Source organism: Phoenix dactylifera, chromosome 7 (assembly GCF_009389715.1).
Source record: "Phoenix dactylifera cultivar Barhee BC4 chromosome 7, palm_55x_up_171113_PBpolish2nd_filt_p, whole genome shotgun sequence".
Lineage (NCBI taxonomy): Eukaryota > Viridiplantae > Streptophyta > Magnoliopsida > Arecales > Arecaceae > Phoenix > Phoenix dactylifera.
In genome coordinates, this window is record NC_052398.1 from 15,612,178 (window position 1) to 15,630,100 (window position 17,923).

Sequence of the window (17,923 nt, forward strand, 5' to 3'; positions counted from 1 at the left end):
TGAAAGACTGACCAAATATCCTTGAAAGACCAGACCAAGTACCCTTAGGCATCCTGCCAACCAAATGCGCAGGGCGAGAAAGGCGCTTACCTTCAGCTCCTTATGTGGACCATGTGTACTGTCAATCACTGTAAAACAACGTAATTGTAGTAGTGGAAGTGGAACTGGATATGCCCTATCCTTTGGTAGATGCTTATCCATATTTTTAGTCAAACACATATATGAAGTGTTCAAATAGGGTTCATATACAGATATGGAGGCATAGAGATGAGAATACAAATCCGTTTATTATATCCTTATTCAGCTATATTCTAGTCTGAATTGCAATATCAGATAAAATCCACACAGATACATATCTCCATACATGCATAAACATATTTGGACGCCCATACCAGCAAGGACTCTAAAGCACTTCATGATCTCAAAAACAATCTTCCTGCACCACTTGGTTGTTCTCTGTGCTGCATCCACCAGTCTGCTTCTAAGATTGGAAAATGTGCTTCAAATATAATGGACTTCATTGTCATATTTAATAATTTCATAATCTGACCAGGTCTAAGAATTCCAATTAGCCTTATCTTTTAATTTCCTGAAGGAAAGGAATTCGTATCCATACATCCCAATCATTTTGAATGGTGTTAATGTTCTAGCATGCAAGATCTATCCTCATGCAGGGATACCACAAACTTTGCTAGTTCTGCCAAAATCAAGTTGATAATTACAATTTCTATTTCTTAAAGGATCTAAAACAATCATCTCAAAAGAAATCAAGGGTCACTCTAAGAATAGAGTTCTTGCACCTTATTCCAAATGCAGCATTTAAATGATATTATGCTGCATTGCTTCAACCATGAGGCTGGATTTTCATGTCCTATTCTTCTCTTTTGACATCTCCACCAAAGTGCATGCTGCACAATATTCCACCCTTTCCTAATCTCAGAATAAGAATAGGTTCAAACAATTGACCAGGATTCACATTAAAATTTAATGGGATATAGAAATTACCCAGGAGAGAGTTTTGATTCTAATCCATAAGGGACAAGTTTGGTTTTTTAGCAGTTTCTGATGATAATCATCTATGATCCCTTGCTATAAAGCATGAAGACCGTTAACACACTACCTGCCCACTTATTTCAATTGTATGTGTTGCTGGATTAAAGTTGTCTAGAATCTCAGATAGCATGGTTGATTCAAATCTTGTCGGTGTACTGCTCTGGTATTTGAATGGAAGTTGGTAGTTTCAGGCCTGTAATTGTTTTTAAGATCTTTTTACACAATCTTTTTTTGCTGCTTATAGCATCACAATTATTTTCTTACGCAAAATTAGTTATCTTAGATTTAATTTTGGAGCTTGAGATAAATTTTGTGAATTGCCTTTCCCCACTTTTATCATATTGTTTATTTTGAATTATCTGAACCATGAAAAAAGCTTATGCATTTGATAATGATCAGCTACTTGTCTCTTTGCGGTAAAATATTTGATAATGATTTGATTTTTCGATTCCTGGTCATTTTTACTAACAAACTTTTCAAGGTAATGCAGTAGGCAATTCTAGTCTCTCTGTTTGTGTGTTTATGTGTGTGTGCATGTTTTTTTAACTCACCCTATCACAGTGACACTTCTGATTGGCATATGATTACAAATTGGAATTTTTTTCATGCTTCTGTCCTGCCTTCTAGATCTTTAATATTTAATGGTGTTTTCTCTTGACTTCCAGAGAAGGACTTGGTGAGGCATATGATGGGGATATAGCTTTTGCAAGCTCTCTCGAAACATTTGGAGGAGGGCACAATGACCCCATTAGTGTTGCTTTTGGAGGTTAGTCCTGGAAATTTTGTTTTGCCTTCAATTTTTTTGTTTGCTTCAAACTGATGTTTAGAAAGTATAAGATTATCTGATTTACTTGCTTACTGGTTATCTAATTCTTATGCAGGACCTGTTATGACCAAATTTACAATTGCTTTGAGAGAAATAGGGACATATAAAGAAGTCCTACGTTCCCAGGTAAAGTGCCTAAATTATATGCTTCAAGATGTATATGAACAGAAATAAGTTCCCCCTTATTAGTTTCTTCTCACCCGAATAACTATCTTTATGGTAGTGTTTTAATCTATCTTCATACAGATGGGTCCACAAGATGGAGCTTTTTTCTCATGTTTTATTTTGCTCACAATGCGAATAATATAACATTTATTGATGATATTAGAGTTTCCAACCCGCTATCGTATAAGTATGGATTTTGTCCCTTTTTTTTTAAAGTAACTATGTTATGTTAGAAATTATATCTTGTTAAAAAGTTGAGATTACCCCAAAGAAGGAAAGTTCTTGAAAAGCACTAGTGGAAAATGAGTTCTACCGGAATCTTGTTAGAGAGGGGGTAGATATATTAAGCAGACACAAGATTATAAGACAATGCTTGCAATAACTGGTTAACAATATTTGCCAATTTGAGGTTTAAATTTAATTAATTTGCACTATGACGATTATATTATCTCCTGCTGTCTGCACAGCTCAACTTGCTAGTTTATTTTACCTGTAAGTAATGAGGAAAGATTTGAAGTAGTCTAGTTTCTCGCCAGATATGACTTCAGAACTGATTGGTGAAGTAAGATCTAGAAGCCTATTTGTAGATAGTTTTGTTATATTTACCAACTAAAGTACTGGTTCATCATCCACCAAGATATATGTAAGCTGCTTCATTTCACCCTCTAGTCAGCCAATTAGTCATCCAGTGCCAACTTGAGCTAATATGATATTTTCACCTTGACCAAGCCAAATCCTGTTTCTCATGTTTCAGTGATATTATTTAACTGTATTTTGTATTATGTTTTTCTCTGCTTCTTCTAGTGTTGATATTCTGATATTCTTGCATACAGGTCGAGCACATGTTAAATGACAGATTGCTGCAATTTGTAGATATTGATCTGCATGATGTCAAGGCATGTTTATTGTCTATTGTTTCCTAGAAGCTTTGCAATTTTATGACTGCAAGCATTTGTAACTAAACATTGTATACTTCTCATCTTGTTGCAGGATGCCCGTAAGCGTTTTGACAAGGCTAGCCTTCTCTATGATCAGGTCAGTTTGTAGGATTGTTATTTTATATTTTAATCATGTCTTTGACAAACTATTTATTTTTGTTGTGCCAGATGGTTATGCCAACTTTACTGTAAAAGTGTGAAAAGAGTATAAATTGATCTATTATGGTTGCATACCTGTCCTAGCCATGGCTGATGGTTATATTCACTTATGTGGTGGTGTTCTTTAGCCTACCAATTTCCTCAACTTGTTGTGTTGAATTAGTCATGTGTTGCTTTGTTGCTAAATGAAGTTGAGATTTGACCCAGAAAACTTTGGCTAATTGATGGTGGTTCATGTTATGATTGTGCTTTTAAGTGGAGCTAATGGACAGAAGTATCGGAACTATTCATCTTAATAAAATCATCTCCAGGAACCAGCACATATATGTACTTTTGTTTTTATAATTGGATTCTGTTCTTAATAAAATCTATAATGGGAGATGAATGCCTGGCTGACTTGTGGAAGACATAACTTAGGGCTACCAAATCATCTTTTTTGTTATAACTTAACTATTTTTAATAACCATGTTAAGTCATTAAAGATGATAAGATTTGCCCCACCTTAAGTTAGAAATGTTAAAGAATTAAAACGATAATTAGACTTTTTAAATAACTTTTAGAAAATAGGAGCTTGTTTAATCCCTTTGCCAATTTCAAAATTCCTTCAAGGTTGGAATAAAATGAATAAGGCATGAAGGATAAATCTAACCATATCTTTGAATAAATAAATCATGGCACTTTATTAATATTACAGATATCCCAGGATCCCTAATTGTTCACAGAAGCCAAATTTTCTTTTAATCGGTTTAAGTTATGCAATCCTTGTGAAATACAAATTACAAACCTGGATCTCTTTCAAGAAAAAACATCAAAGTTGGATTAGCCCTACAGTGCGAACTGATTGTAACACCTCTCCATGTGAATACTCTCATGCAGGAACAAATAAAAAATATTGATTACCTTTTTGGTGGATCTATTTGACATTGCTCCAGCCATTCTGACTTACTTCATCATTATTATAATTGATTTTCAAGGGAAGTTCAAGAAATAAGCTTTTCACCTATTGAAATGCGACTAGATTTTAATGGTTTTATTGATTCTGGAAATATTCTGTTTATATTTTGTTATGAATCTGACATTGACAGTTTCTGGTGTTTTGTATGATAGGCCCTCGCGAGAAGTATGTCACTGAAGAAAGCGCACAAAAGCAGACATAGCTACTGTCCTAGAGGATGTAATTACCGTATACTTTTCTATATTAAAGTGATTTTTTCATATAATGAGAGAGTAATTATCCCAAGTTCTGCAATTTTTTCCTTCTGAGTGTCCTCTTACTAATTAAGGAATTAATTATGGACATAATCCAGGAGCTCCATAGTGCAAGATCATCATTTGAACAAGCCCGTTTTAGTCTGGTAATTATATCACCCTATCTAACTTATCCTTATGTACTCAATGTGTTTGCATGTCTCTGCGCGTGCGCACACACACACACACACATATATATAGAGAGAGCTGGACTTGGCGATACTCGAGTGGATCTCCATTTAGATCTAGTCAAGACTAGATTGGTTGATGTGGGTCCCATATCGATGATCCCGAGCCGTTGTATGTGATCTACTATCTCTAACAACTTGCACACCAAAAATCTTGTAATTTGGAGGCCTCCAGCCTATGCATCAAGTGATTGAAAAAATATAGACAATTTGATGTTATTTAGATTGTCCAATTTTTGACCACTGATGTATAGGCTAGAGATCTCTAAATCGCATAATTTTGGTGTGTTAAGTAGTTTCAAGCTAGTCAGGCTTACATCCAACGGCGTTGCGATTTTCGATGTGGGATTTCCCATTAGTATCATATATAGACCTGACCCTGAATCTAAGTGGAGATCTACCTCGAGTGTAGCTAAGTCTAGGCTATATATATATATATGTAATAAACTATTCATATATGTTATAATATTCATATATGTCATATATATTCATATCATACATATATATATGTATATATATGTATATATATCATATATGTATAATAATTAATATTGTTGTCATGTTAAGAATAGATTTCTTATGAATGCCGCAGGTTACTGCTCTTCTCAAACATCGAGGCAAAGAAGAGATTTCGAATTTTTAGAGGCTGTTAGTGGAACAATGGATGCTCATCTTCGCTATTTCAAACAGTAATTCTTGTGGTTGGATTTATCAGGTTTTTTGTTGTCCATCTTAGTATACGTGATTTTTAATCTTTTATGGCCATTTATGCAGGGATCAATGAACTACTGCATCAGATGGAACCATACATCCACCAGGTTCATTTTAAGCATATGCCTTCTAACTCTGTGCTACTTTTGCATTCATATGGTTGGAGAAATTGGCTATATTCATAATCATACAACATTGCTGGATGCTTGTAATGGTCTTATACCTTTTGATGAGAAATCTTCCAAAATGCATGTACAGATCTTCATGATAACCATTTTCTTGTTGTAAGTTTCCCCAAAAATTCCATTGTGAGTGTTAGTTATCTCATCCAACTTTTGTCTGATATTGATTGGAGAGTTAGGTTTCAGAATTACGCTGCATGCGTTATGCATGATGAAATTGAAACACCTGCCTTCCATATACGAAATAAATTTGGTTATGTGATGCATCTGCTGCATTTTGTTTTGATGAAAAATCATAACGTCATTCTGGTGTTTATGTTTATTTGCAATCACTACCAGAATGGCTTTAGTTGGTAGATGGTTCTACTCACCAAATGAATGTGGATGTTGGAAAAAATAGCTTTTTACTAGATTTATTGCTAAAACTTTGGGAAGGAAGGTTGAAACTTTGTTGCTTATATTAACTAGGCTGATCTTTACATATTCTGGTTTGTTGTTGTATATTATAAATCTTGTCATTATGTAAAAAGATAGAGAGGTTTTGTTAAAACCTAGTAGCCTAGTGCAGAGCATGAATGGGTGCTTTGAGAAGGGGAAAAAGGGGAAGAAGCACATACTTGTATTGAATAACATTAAATTTCATAGAGTTTTCCTATCTAAGACCTTATATTTCTATTATATATAACTGGCTATATAAGTTTGAGGCTGTATATGCCAAGCCTTAGTAGAATCCTCCAGTGGTCTGGTAACTTAAGTAGAGAATTTAAGCTTCTACTTATCTGACTTCTGAACTGGACTTGAGACACCCTGTACCATAGTTGTTATGAAAATATCTAAGAATTGATGGCTTCCTTTATCTTTTAGTTACACGAATATTTATGGATTTTAGAATGCCAGAAATCAGATGTGAAATAAAATTTCATAAGAACTTAATAACCCTGGGAGGAAAATAAACAGCTAACACCAGTATGCCACATACTTATTACTGCTAAGGGAATGTTAAGCTTTTATAGTTATTTTGTTGAATATTTGTAGAAGGCATAGTTTTAAATCTTGGTCCCTTGACCTGTCATCTGTTAGCAACTGGGTCGGGATGGATTGGCATATCAGTAAGTCATGAAGCACATTTCTTTTCTTTCTGTCCTTTGTTCTTCCAATGATTGCTTAGAGGAATTTTTAGAGTTTGGTTTGTCATATTTAAGAATTAGGGTAGGTTAGTTGAGCCGATGATTAGGTTTATGGTGTCCGGTATAGGCACCAAATTTGCTATTGGGTTTATGGTGCCCATGATCTGCTCTCTGGCTTCTTTTTCCTCTCTTCCTTGTAATGTTACATCTTATTTCAGAGAATGTACTGGTACAGTACCTCACTTTGGAATCTTTGGCCCAGGGGCTGGGGCCCACTGTCAAGATTTTTCTTGAAATTATATATATAGGGTTTAAACACAACTGGGAAATAAAAGAGGCATATGTCTCTCTTTTGTTTTTTCATGTGTCCTGGCTGGTCTGGTCGCCAACTTAGTCTGTACGGGCCGGCACGAACTGGTACCGAACTAGGACTACTGGTTTTATATGTAGCCAGGGTCTGGACCTGCCCCCAGGACCCGGATTCTTACATGTCAATCTGGGACAGCCAGACTGGACGCGGGTCTTTAAATGTAGGTCTTGTAAATTTCAGGTATAGTTATTTTGGTAATTACAATCATAAATCATAGGTCCTAGCTATCAAAAAAGTTTCAAAACTTCAAGATCACAGGCACAATCTAACGTCAAGGAAATCTTACTCTACTGTTACGAGTTCTAATCAGTAATTACTAATAGTAATCTGTGTATGCACATGTAAGATGAGCAGTTCCTACTGTGATTAACTATATTAAGATTTCTCGAGCTCTTTGTCCTTGCTGAACTACTATGATTCTTAGCTTGCATATGTTAGACTGGCCCTTTCCTACCCACATTCGTCATCCTTGGGCCTAGACTTTGGGCTGGTGTAAGTCCTATGTTAAGCGATAAATCTTGTCTGCTTGGTTCCTACTTTTTTTCAGGCTACTCAGCTAACATTTAATGCCAAGAAAAAAACACATTTATTATATAATCTAAAATGTGGAGTACTAAAATCCTTGTGCACATATTATCTAAAGGTTCTGGCTTATGCACAACAATCAAGAGAACGGTCTAACTATGAGCAGGGCGGCTCTTATTGAGAGAATGCAAGAATTCAAAAGGCAGATTGACCGAGAAAGTCGATGGTCTCAAATGGGTCGCATGATTCTCCCTAATGGAGATGGCATACAAGCTATTGGCAGAAGTTCTCATAAAATGATAGAGGCTGTGATGCAGTCAGCTGCAAAGGGAAAGGTGACATATTTTGATTAAATTCCAATTTTTATAGGCTTCTCAGTACATTATGTTTTGGCTAAAAATTAAACTGGTTGCTACCTTAGCTATATTTGAATGCCATGATTTTGAAACTTTTGATGCTGCTTATTCTTTGGTTAACTAAATATCTTTGAATACCTCTTGCTTAGGTTGATGTTAATTCTGTTTGGCTAAATACTTGTATTATTTAAATTAATGGCATTACCCACTATTGATATGATCTTTGCAGGTTCAAACTATTCGCCAAGGTTATCTTTCAAAACGTTCATCAAACTTGAGAGGTGATTGGAAGAGAAGGTTTTTTGTCCTTGATAGTCGAGGAATGCTATACTACTATCGCAAGCAGTGGAGCAGACCATCTGTAGGTCCTTACTGTATTTAATGAAATTACTGAAAGTAATTTCTTTTATCATTTTCTTGACCTGACTGGATTTGCTCTGTTTTAACTCATATTTTATGTCTTTCTTAACATGCACTGTGTAAATTTTAGGGAGCTCATTCTAGTCAGAGAAGTCACAACTCATCTGAACATGGTTCTGGATTGCTGAGCCGGTGGTTCTCTTCTCACTATCATGGTGGTGTACATGATGAGAAATCTGTTGCACGTCATACTGTAAACCTGCTCACTTCAACGATAAAAGTTGATGCAGACCAATCAGACTTACGTTTCTGCTTCAGGATCATTTCACCGGCGAAGAACTAACACTTTGCAGGTAGAATGCTAAGTCATCATAAAACGTAAAATTATAATTCTCTTACTACTTGTTATGACTACTGCTGTAACATTGGGTCTGCAAAATTCTATTACTTTATTAGATTGCTTAAAATGAATTTATACTGTTGATTGTGTTTGTCATTATTAAACATCAATGTTTCTTGTATCTATCAAAGTGGAGTCTATATTTTATCTGCTAGCTGATTATGTATGTGATGCAGGCGGAGAGTGCAATGGACCAGATGGATTGGATTGAAAAAATAATGGAGTTATTGCTTCTCTACTGAGCTCCCAGTCACCTGAACAGGTTGGTAAAGAGAACATTTATGTTGCTGCATGACCGCATACTTCATGGCTTCATCTTAATTGCTTGTCCCAAATTCATTTCAGCGCCTCCTCGCCAGCCCTACAAGCAGCGGCCATCATCGAGCTGCCAGTGAAAGTAGCTCACTTGGTAGCTTCATCTGATTTTGATCACTTAAATGAAGACTCCTCATTGGACAGGAACTTTATGAGTGGGCATTGTGAGCGTTCTGGCAGAAGCTCACAACAGCATAGGTTCAATGCAAAGCACGAGAAACCAATTGATGTGCTAAGAAAAGTATGTGGAAATGACACTTGTGCTGACTGTGGTGCTTCTGAGCCTGACTGGGCATCCTTAAACCTCGGCGTTCTGGTATGCATCGAGTGTTCTGGGGTTCATCGAAATCTTGGTGTGCATATATCTAAGGTAAGCAAAAGATTGGCACCATACATACATATTTTGAAATTTGTTCTGGACTGCTCCCACTTGTATTTGTGGAGTCACAAATGCATGTGCATTCAGACACACAATTCAGACACACATCCTTCTGTGTATGCTTAACCTGTCATCACTGTACAACTGGAATTTTTGCCAGCTGGCTTAAACTGTTATTTAAGTTCTTATTCCTGAATATATTAATTCTTTTGCTTTCCTTATCCCTTATCTTGAAACTCTTGAGCAGTGAAATTGTAATTCATTCACCTTTGGCACACATCCTTATATATTGTCAGGGTACTTGGGCTGCTCCCAAGTGGAAAAGGCTATTGGTAAGATTGGACCTTAAAACTGGCAAAAGATGCATATCTTTTAAAACTAAATGCTGGGTCTAAGGCTAGATATGGATGGGTTGGGAAGATGAAACATTAAGAAGCCAGTGTAATCTGACTTGTAGAGGGCTAATGAAATCCTATTTTGAAGTAGAATTTGTATGGCTCATGAAGATATGAAAACCTAGCAAATGGAATCCTAAGAATGACTTTGCCAAAAGAAAAAAAAAAGATGGAAAACCAAAGGGTTCCAAGAATCTGCTTGCCAGAATGTAAATCCAAGACTCTCCAAAAGGACAAAACAGAGTATAAGATTTTTCTTCCCCCTCTTTCTTCCTTTTTTTTAGGGAGGGGATTGCCATTTTCAGGCCAATAGATAACTGATAAAAGATGATCAATAATTCAAAGTACGAAAATCACCCAAATTCCAAGCTAGGAGCTTGCAATCCAATAACTAACCAAAAAATAGTATTGGAAGACCGATAATAATAATAAAAGGTACAAGTATGATGATAAATTGATGAGGCAATGCAAAACTCCTAGAACATAAGAACCAGTAATATTGGAAACAATTATGGACTCAGGCAACCCAAACCAATTCATAGTTTTGGGTAGCTGATCCCAAGAGATTGGGTAAATCACCAAGAATCTTGAAGGAGGTTTTGTAGGTGGGTCAAGTTGCTAATAACATAAATAAACTATGATTTGACTGATTCTAGAAAAAAGGTCCCAGCCAAACTGATTCAGGCAGATTTAGGTCTCTCCAATGGTTGGCTAATGCTATAGATGTTAGAGTTCATCAATGCTGAATTGGATAGCCAACAAGCCTCATGGTAGGTATGGTAGTTTAAACTATCTTGCATCTTACATCCTAGCTCATGGAAGAAACATTTGCTTTCCAAGAACATTTGAAAATATCTGTTCTTTTACTTTTCGTTGATGTTGGAGGAGAGCCTTTCTCTGCTGGATTTTTGCTGTCGTCAGATGATCAACCTGTAGGCTTAGGCTTCTTCAGGAACTCCAAGCAGAAAACTATGGCCTAAATTAGTTCTTACTGCTTTTGGTGATTGCAACCACTTTGATAGGGTTGAAAAACAGAGATCAGGTTTCAGTTTGTCTATATGCAAATCCATTTTTGTTTGGCAAATACAAATACGAAATTAGTCAGATGGTAAAATTTGTATCCCTGTTTGTTTTAAATGGATTTGACTACTAATCAGATACTGACAAATACTGATATTGATGTGAAATTGGGGTTAAATTTAATCGCTAAAATATTATTCCACTTTATATTTTTTAAAACATTCTAAGCATCTAAGCCTCCCAACATTTTTTATTGCTTTTCTAAAATAAACAAATAATCATCCAAAAATAAAAATATAAGGTATATAAGCCTCCCTTTTTTTTATTTTTCTAAAGGAAGCAAATAATTGTACTGAAAACAATGAAATCATAGTTATTCTCTTAATCATCTGCTTTTTCTAGTGGATCCTAATGATTTTGCCAAGTAATTTTTATACTTTGGAGTAAAAAACTGTTTGTTTAGCATGCAATCCACCAATTTGGAGATGGCGCTGTATGGAAAACTGATTAAATGAAAGATATGTTGAGCTGTTATTTTCCTTTGAAGTTTATGAGAGCTATATAAAACTAAACAGAAATAGAATTGCAAATGGAATTGGATATTCATATATGGATCAAGATATATGTATCTATATTGATATCCGCTTTTGTTTTGATGGATACAAATACAGCTATGGATGTTAGTTGGATGCCATAATCTGTCCATATTTGGGTAGGTTTGGATACAGAAATGGATCTGGATGGATAATATCCGATCCACTTTCGCCCCTACACTTCAGTGAAAACAGCAGCTAGAGTATGAGGGCAACGTAGTTATCAGGATATTCATTCCACCTGTAAGCAGGACATCACACATGTTGCATATATGGGATTCACATGAAGGCAATAGAAGAAGCAGCCATGCTAACATTTTCTAACTCCTTTGATTTATCAACTTTAGACCTCATTGGATCAAGCCTACTATAGTTTTTGTAAACATTTAGTTATGGAATTTTCGGTTTAGAAACTATTGTTATTGTAGTTTCATTGTTAAAGTTGGCTTTTATGAGATTCACCTCATGTGAGGTGATGCTTTCTGAAAATGCATCATGGATAATGATTTAGAATATGTTCTTTTAGGATATGCGTACCACATAAAGAGGCTTATGTAGGGTTACTACCATTTTGATATGTTAAGTTCTTCCTCTTTTGAACTTTCTTCTTTTATTGACCAATTATTTGGAATCTTTTGAATTAAGGAAAAGAACAAGTTTAAGATTTTGAGATGTAATTGTTGCAGCAATATTCTTTTACTAAAAGAAATGGGTAGGGTATGAATCAAGGTTCACTGAACTGGTATCAGAGGACGGAGGGCATATTAGCTAATGACTAGTTCGGTACGGGCCCATATCGTGCCATTCTGGGGCACACTGAAAATAGGGAGGAGGGGGAGGGACTAAACGAGAGAAGGGGTGGTGGTGGGAGGAAGTGGGAGGGTCCCTCTAAACCCTAACCCTAAGTCTAGTCGAGTAAGAGAGGAAGGGGAGGGGGGTGAGGGGAATGGGGAGGGCCGAGGGTTTACAATTGACGGCTGAGAGGGTGTGAGTTTGGCACCATTGAAATCCTTGAACATTTTATAAGAGATATAAGGATGCTCTCGAATGATCGTAACCCTTGAATGGTCGCGAGCAAGGAGGAACAGTGTGCCCACAAACTGTCGGCGGGAAGGGGGAGGCTTGAACCATCATGAGAGGAGGAGGGGGGGGGGGGGGGGGGGTTTAAAACCAAACCATGGGTGGGGTGTTGGGGAGAGGTTTTATTGTGGTGAATCGGGGGAAGGGGAGGGGTTTTATAACCGAACCAACCTGACCCGGCTGACTCATTTTGACTTGGCGTTGGTTTGGTTTGGTACAGAAAAAACCACTTGGTTCGGGTCGAATGTACTTCTGTCGTTTCTAAAATGGCAATTGTGCTAATTTGTTCAGGATAGATACAAGTGATGCATTCAAATTCTAGTTTTGTCTCATGCAAAAAGATTACTCCTTACTCAACGATAACAAAAAAGTAGTTTGTATTTTTCTGGTGGCCTGCTTTTTAATTAGCTGTTTGTATTTTTCTGGTGGCCTGCTATTTAATTAGCTCTTGCAGTTCGTCTTATTGCCAGTCATGTTTTTCTTTTATGGTGGAGGGTTGCAGGTAAGATCTTTAACTCTTGATGTCAAAGTATGGGAACCTTCTGTTATCAGTCTGTTTCAAGCTTTGGGCAATACATTTGCCAACTCGATCTGGGAGGAATTATTGCCATCAACAAGTAATGGAAAATGCGAAGACATTTCTAGGTAATATTATACTGACTAGATAGTAATTTTGTAATATAGTTCGGCTCACATATCCTTGTATAGTTAGAGATTAACTAAGAGAAAGTTAACAAAATTTTCTTGCATATGTTCTTGTGATGCAGTTTCAGTAAGTTAGACAAGAAACAACAGCAGACAGCTATCAGCAAACCCAAGCACTCAGACCCTATTTCAGTAAAAGAGAAGTTCATTCAAGCTAAGGTATTGCAAAGATAATCATTTATTTGTTATAGTTCATCCAACTAAGATGTTTCTCTTTTAAGTAAGTAATTGATTGGTTCTTTCTTTCTATCTTCAAAGTTCAAACTGATCATTAGAAAAATCATTTTCCTAGAGGAACTAATTTTTTTTAAAAAAGAGGAGTTAGGTGACAATGCTTTTCCATTTGCATGTAGCGAGTTTCATAGTCATGGAGGGTTTTACTGTTGATAGGAAGATCTTTATGCTCTTGAGACAAGTTGAGAAAAGTTAGCCTAAATAAGAACATTACTATTACCTGGAAACGATACCTAAATTGTGTCATGAGGAAACAGGACTAAACAGCCTTGGTTGTAATCATTAAAACTTATCTATACAGGAAAGGCTTAATATTCAGATTATGGTTGATCAAGTTTCGAGAACATTTCATTGTTGGCTTTCAACCTAATTCCAACCTTCTGAAATTGATGCAGAATTCTTGGATGGGGAAAATTTGGCTAGATAGGGTCCTGCCATTTTGCCTGGATGTGCAGTTGGTAGATAGAGTAACATAATTAAAAGTTAAATATTAATCCAGTTAAGTTGAAAAGAAAAATATCATCTGGTTGATGGAGTATAGAGCAACATTGTTTACATTAATTTAGACTTTATTATTAAAAAGGCTAGACCTATGCAGTCACTGAAATAATCTTCATGAATTTGTGCTTGCACATAACAATTTTTTATGAGCAAAGCTTCTGCATCATGCTCTCGGTGTCTTGTCATGCATCAGTGAGTGGTGGAGTGTTAAGAGAAAATAGTTGTGGACAGCATTTATTCATGCCTGTATGTATTGAGACACCAACTCTCAATGGCAAGTTAGTGCAAGTATCACAATGACTTCACCTGAAATCCATGGTACCAAGGCCCAATATCTTTATATCATGAGCAAACCAACAAACTGTTGTCACTCTTACTCGAGGTTTCAGTTAGTGTTGTCTCTTCTTTGCTCATACATTTTGTGGATCTTGCTGGACGAATCTGCATTGAATATTTGTCATGTCTTTGGTGAACCACTATAAGGTTTATCTAATTTCAGCAAGCAATAGGATTCTGGTTTGGTTTTCAAGGGGAGTTTGTATCTAAACCTTGATTCTCTAATGGCTGTCAGTGTTCTGCATTTGGAATGTAATCAATTGTGTTCTAGTTTTTGTTGTTTAATCTCTTCTCCATTAAGGGTTTTTTAAGTAGAGACTATGCAACATCACCAGTTGAACCATTCTTTATCAATTTGCTTCATCCCTCTCGTGCATCTCTGCAGTTCTCCTTAGATTATGATATCATTTCTTGCTTACATGAAACTGTACAAGAGTTCTGACCTTTTTTTTGCGTGCAAACCCGATGTAAATTTGTTTTGCCGTTCATCCAACTCTAGCTTTCTGCCCTATATGACTTTCCCTCGCCCTATACAGCGTCATGCTGTGTAAGTACAACAAATTAGTCCAATTTATTTCAGTATAGAGCTGATCACGGGCCTTCTGGCCCGCCCAGCCTGGCCTGGCCCGAAAATTTTCGGGCTTGGGCATTAAAAAAATGCCCATGGGTCGGGCCTGGGCAGGAAAAGCGGCCCGACCAAAAAATCAGGTCGGGCCTGGAAACTTTTAAAAATGGCCCGGCCCGGCCCGTGTTTTATATATAAAACACTATATATATATAAAGTTTTAGAGAGCCCATTAAGCTGTTGGGCCATTCTGGCCCATTTTCAGATTCCAAACAAAAAATAAATCGGGCCTGTTGGGTCGAGCCTGGGACCAGATTTATAAAGTCGGTCGGGCCTAGACAAAAATTTAAGACCGATAGTCGGGCCGGGCCGGGCCTGGGCATAGCCATCGGGCCTAATTTCTACTGTAGAGCCCGGTCTGGCCCGAATTTTGATCAGCTCTATTTCAGTATGATACATTTTGTTAACTAACCACTAGAATCCAATTCATAAGCTGATAGGGAATGGGTCAACATTGTATATCAGGGTTGACATATTTGATATCCTAAATTGGCAGCTTTTGCTACTTTAATGTCTTTCATGCCTTCCCATGTCTATCAAGCCGGTCTGTGAAGTAGCTTGTCTTAACCGTTGTTTAGATTTTTTTCCCCCTTTTCATCTTTATTTATTTTTTCCACCTGGTTCTTTTATATCACTAATTTTGAGGTATTTGAACTAAATTTGCTGCATCTTAGCATATTTTTGTTATATTTTAGCATTATTTTATGTTCTTTTCTACCCATGACTACCTCTAATTCAATTGTCAAACATCATTATGGGGAAATAACTTGGCTTAGCGTATACACCATGTACAGCTGGATGACTGTACCTTGTGCGGTTATGTTTATGAGAGATGCCCAACACTTGATCCACCTTTGGCTTCTTTCGAAGCTTCTTATATTGTCCTGGCCAAGCCCCACTTCGTGCTTCAGGAAGAATCATGTTGATTGTCAGACCATTTGCTTCTATTTCTTTCTACATTGATTACTTCTTTCTTGCTCTACATCATCCTGAGCCATGCTTTTTGTTGCTCTATTCTGTTAAATGCAACTTATGTTGTTGTGTCCTATGGACCTCTTTCAGGTTCTCCATGGCTTCTCTATATGGAATACTTCACACCTTCACAATTTTCTTTCTTTAGTATGTATGCATGTACTTATGCATCTTTGTGTATGCATGCAAGTGCAACTTGTGTTTTTTAGTCATTAGTATTTATAAGGCTGAGGTACATATGCTTATGTATGTTGTAATCTTCTTATGTGGACTTTCCTTGAAGGAGTGGTTGAGTGTACATGTTTGCCCTATCCTTGGTGCTAGTAGCATGATGGATGTTTTTGGAGCATATGCTACTCCTATTTGTGTACCTTTGATGCAATGTAATCTAGTTTTATGCACTGTTCCCTGGTTCTAATAACAAGTTTCATATGTTGCAGAAATACGTAATTCATACTCTGCAGAATATATATAAATCATGCTCTTTGTGTCATTGATCTAATCTAACTTTAGTTTGACATATCATTGCTGTAGCCCACTGGAAGTTGTAAAAGTAGTTCTTAGTGACAGGTTTCTAGGTTCTTCAGGAATGTGATACTGAAGTACCTTTTCTGTGCCTCCAGTATGCAGAGAAGGATTTTGTTCGCAAATCAAAGACAGATCAGCATATAGTGGCTCAAGAGATGTGGGACAGTGTCTGTGCCAATGACAAGAAAGCAGTATATCACCACATTGTTTCTTCAAATGCTGATGTCAATGTTGTGTATGGTCAGGGATCTTTTAATTCACCTCTAACTCTTGCTAAAGCAATGCTTCTGCAAGAGCAGCCAACTGCAGTATTGGATCGAAGTTCTAGCTGTGTAGTAGGTGATTCCCTGCAGAAGATTTCCACCATGAGCTCTTTTAGCTCGCTAAGCACAAATGAAGACAGAAGTGAGTTGGATGAATGCCTTGTGGGCTTCTCCCTCCTTCACCTTGCATGCCGAACAGCAGATATGGGTATGGTAGAACTCCTTTTACAGTATGGTGCCAACGTAAATTCTACTGATTTTAGGGGGAGGACACCACTTCACCATTGTATTCTTAAAGGAAGACATTTGTTTGCCAGACTACTTCTTTCCAGGTGATTTGCTTATCCTTAATTGTTGACATCTTTATTAGATCATAAATATCCTTAATTGTAGACTTAGTTTATGGCATCTTTAGAAGTTCCTCAATTGTGCTACTCCACTTGGATTTTGACTCTAAGAGACTATTTTCAGAAAAATTGCACAATTGATTAAATTTATCTTAATGGATTATTCTCTATTATTTGCTTTAACAATGTATTTTTTGTGTGAATACTTTTCTCCATTTGATTATTCTTCTCATTCTCTATGCAAGGATACTTATTTTTTCAGTAGTGTTTCTGAATTGACATCAGTCATGAACAACTACTATTACCAATAGACCTCATCATTAGGTTAGCATCCTTAATACCATTCTAAGTATTGTTGTGGTACAAAAGCTGTGGTCTGTGGACAGATGTTTTTTTTTATTTGATCATGGCTGTTTGATTTGCCTTTATGGTTTGCCTAGATAATTTGTATGGTCACTCGTATGCATAGTAGTGACTGTAAGGTTGTTGCCATGTAACATGTTATGTAGTTGCTGATAGACAAAACTCTTGCCTCCAAGCATGCGTGTGTTAAAAAAACTTACAGCACACACTTGGTAACTGGTCTGTCATTTAAGAAAAGATCAAGCACCTGGGTAATGTTCTTGCAGTGGTATCTAATGTATATTCTCCGATGTATGTCTCCTTAGTTTGTCTATACATGTTCCCAAACGTGGAAACAATAGAATTGTGTTGTCTATATGCTACAGTTTATGTTATCTACAACAAGCGACCAGACCTGATGGCATATTGGTTGATTGTTCTTAAAGTAAGAGGTCATTCTCAGTGCCATGCAAGATCATATTATCAATTTCTCATCCTCCAGCGAAAAATAAACGTTAGATGGAAAGTGAGTCTGTGGCTATCTTGCCGAGGGGAAATTCCCTATTATTTGCTTAGGGGAAATTCTATATTATATTTCAAGATTGTGTTGTGCTGTTGTTTTTTGTATAAAACTTACAGTCCCGGTTATATCACCTTCATTTGTTTGACTTCTCACATTC

General features: G+C 36.6%; 1 pseudogene; it reads left to right on the plus strand.

Moving 5' to 3' along the window:
* The window catches only part of LOC103707808, a 28,342-nt pseudogene that overhangs the window by 9,252 nt on the left and 1,167 nt on the right, over positions 1-17,923 (plus strand).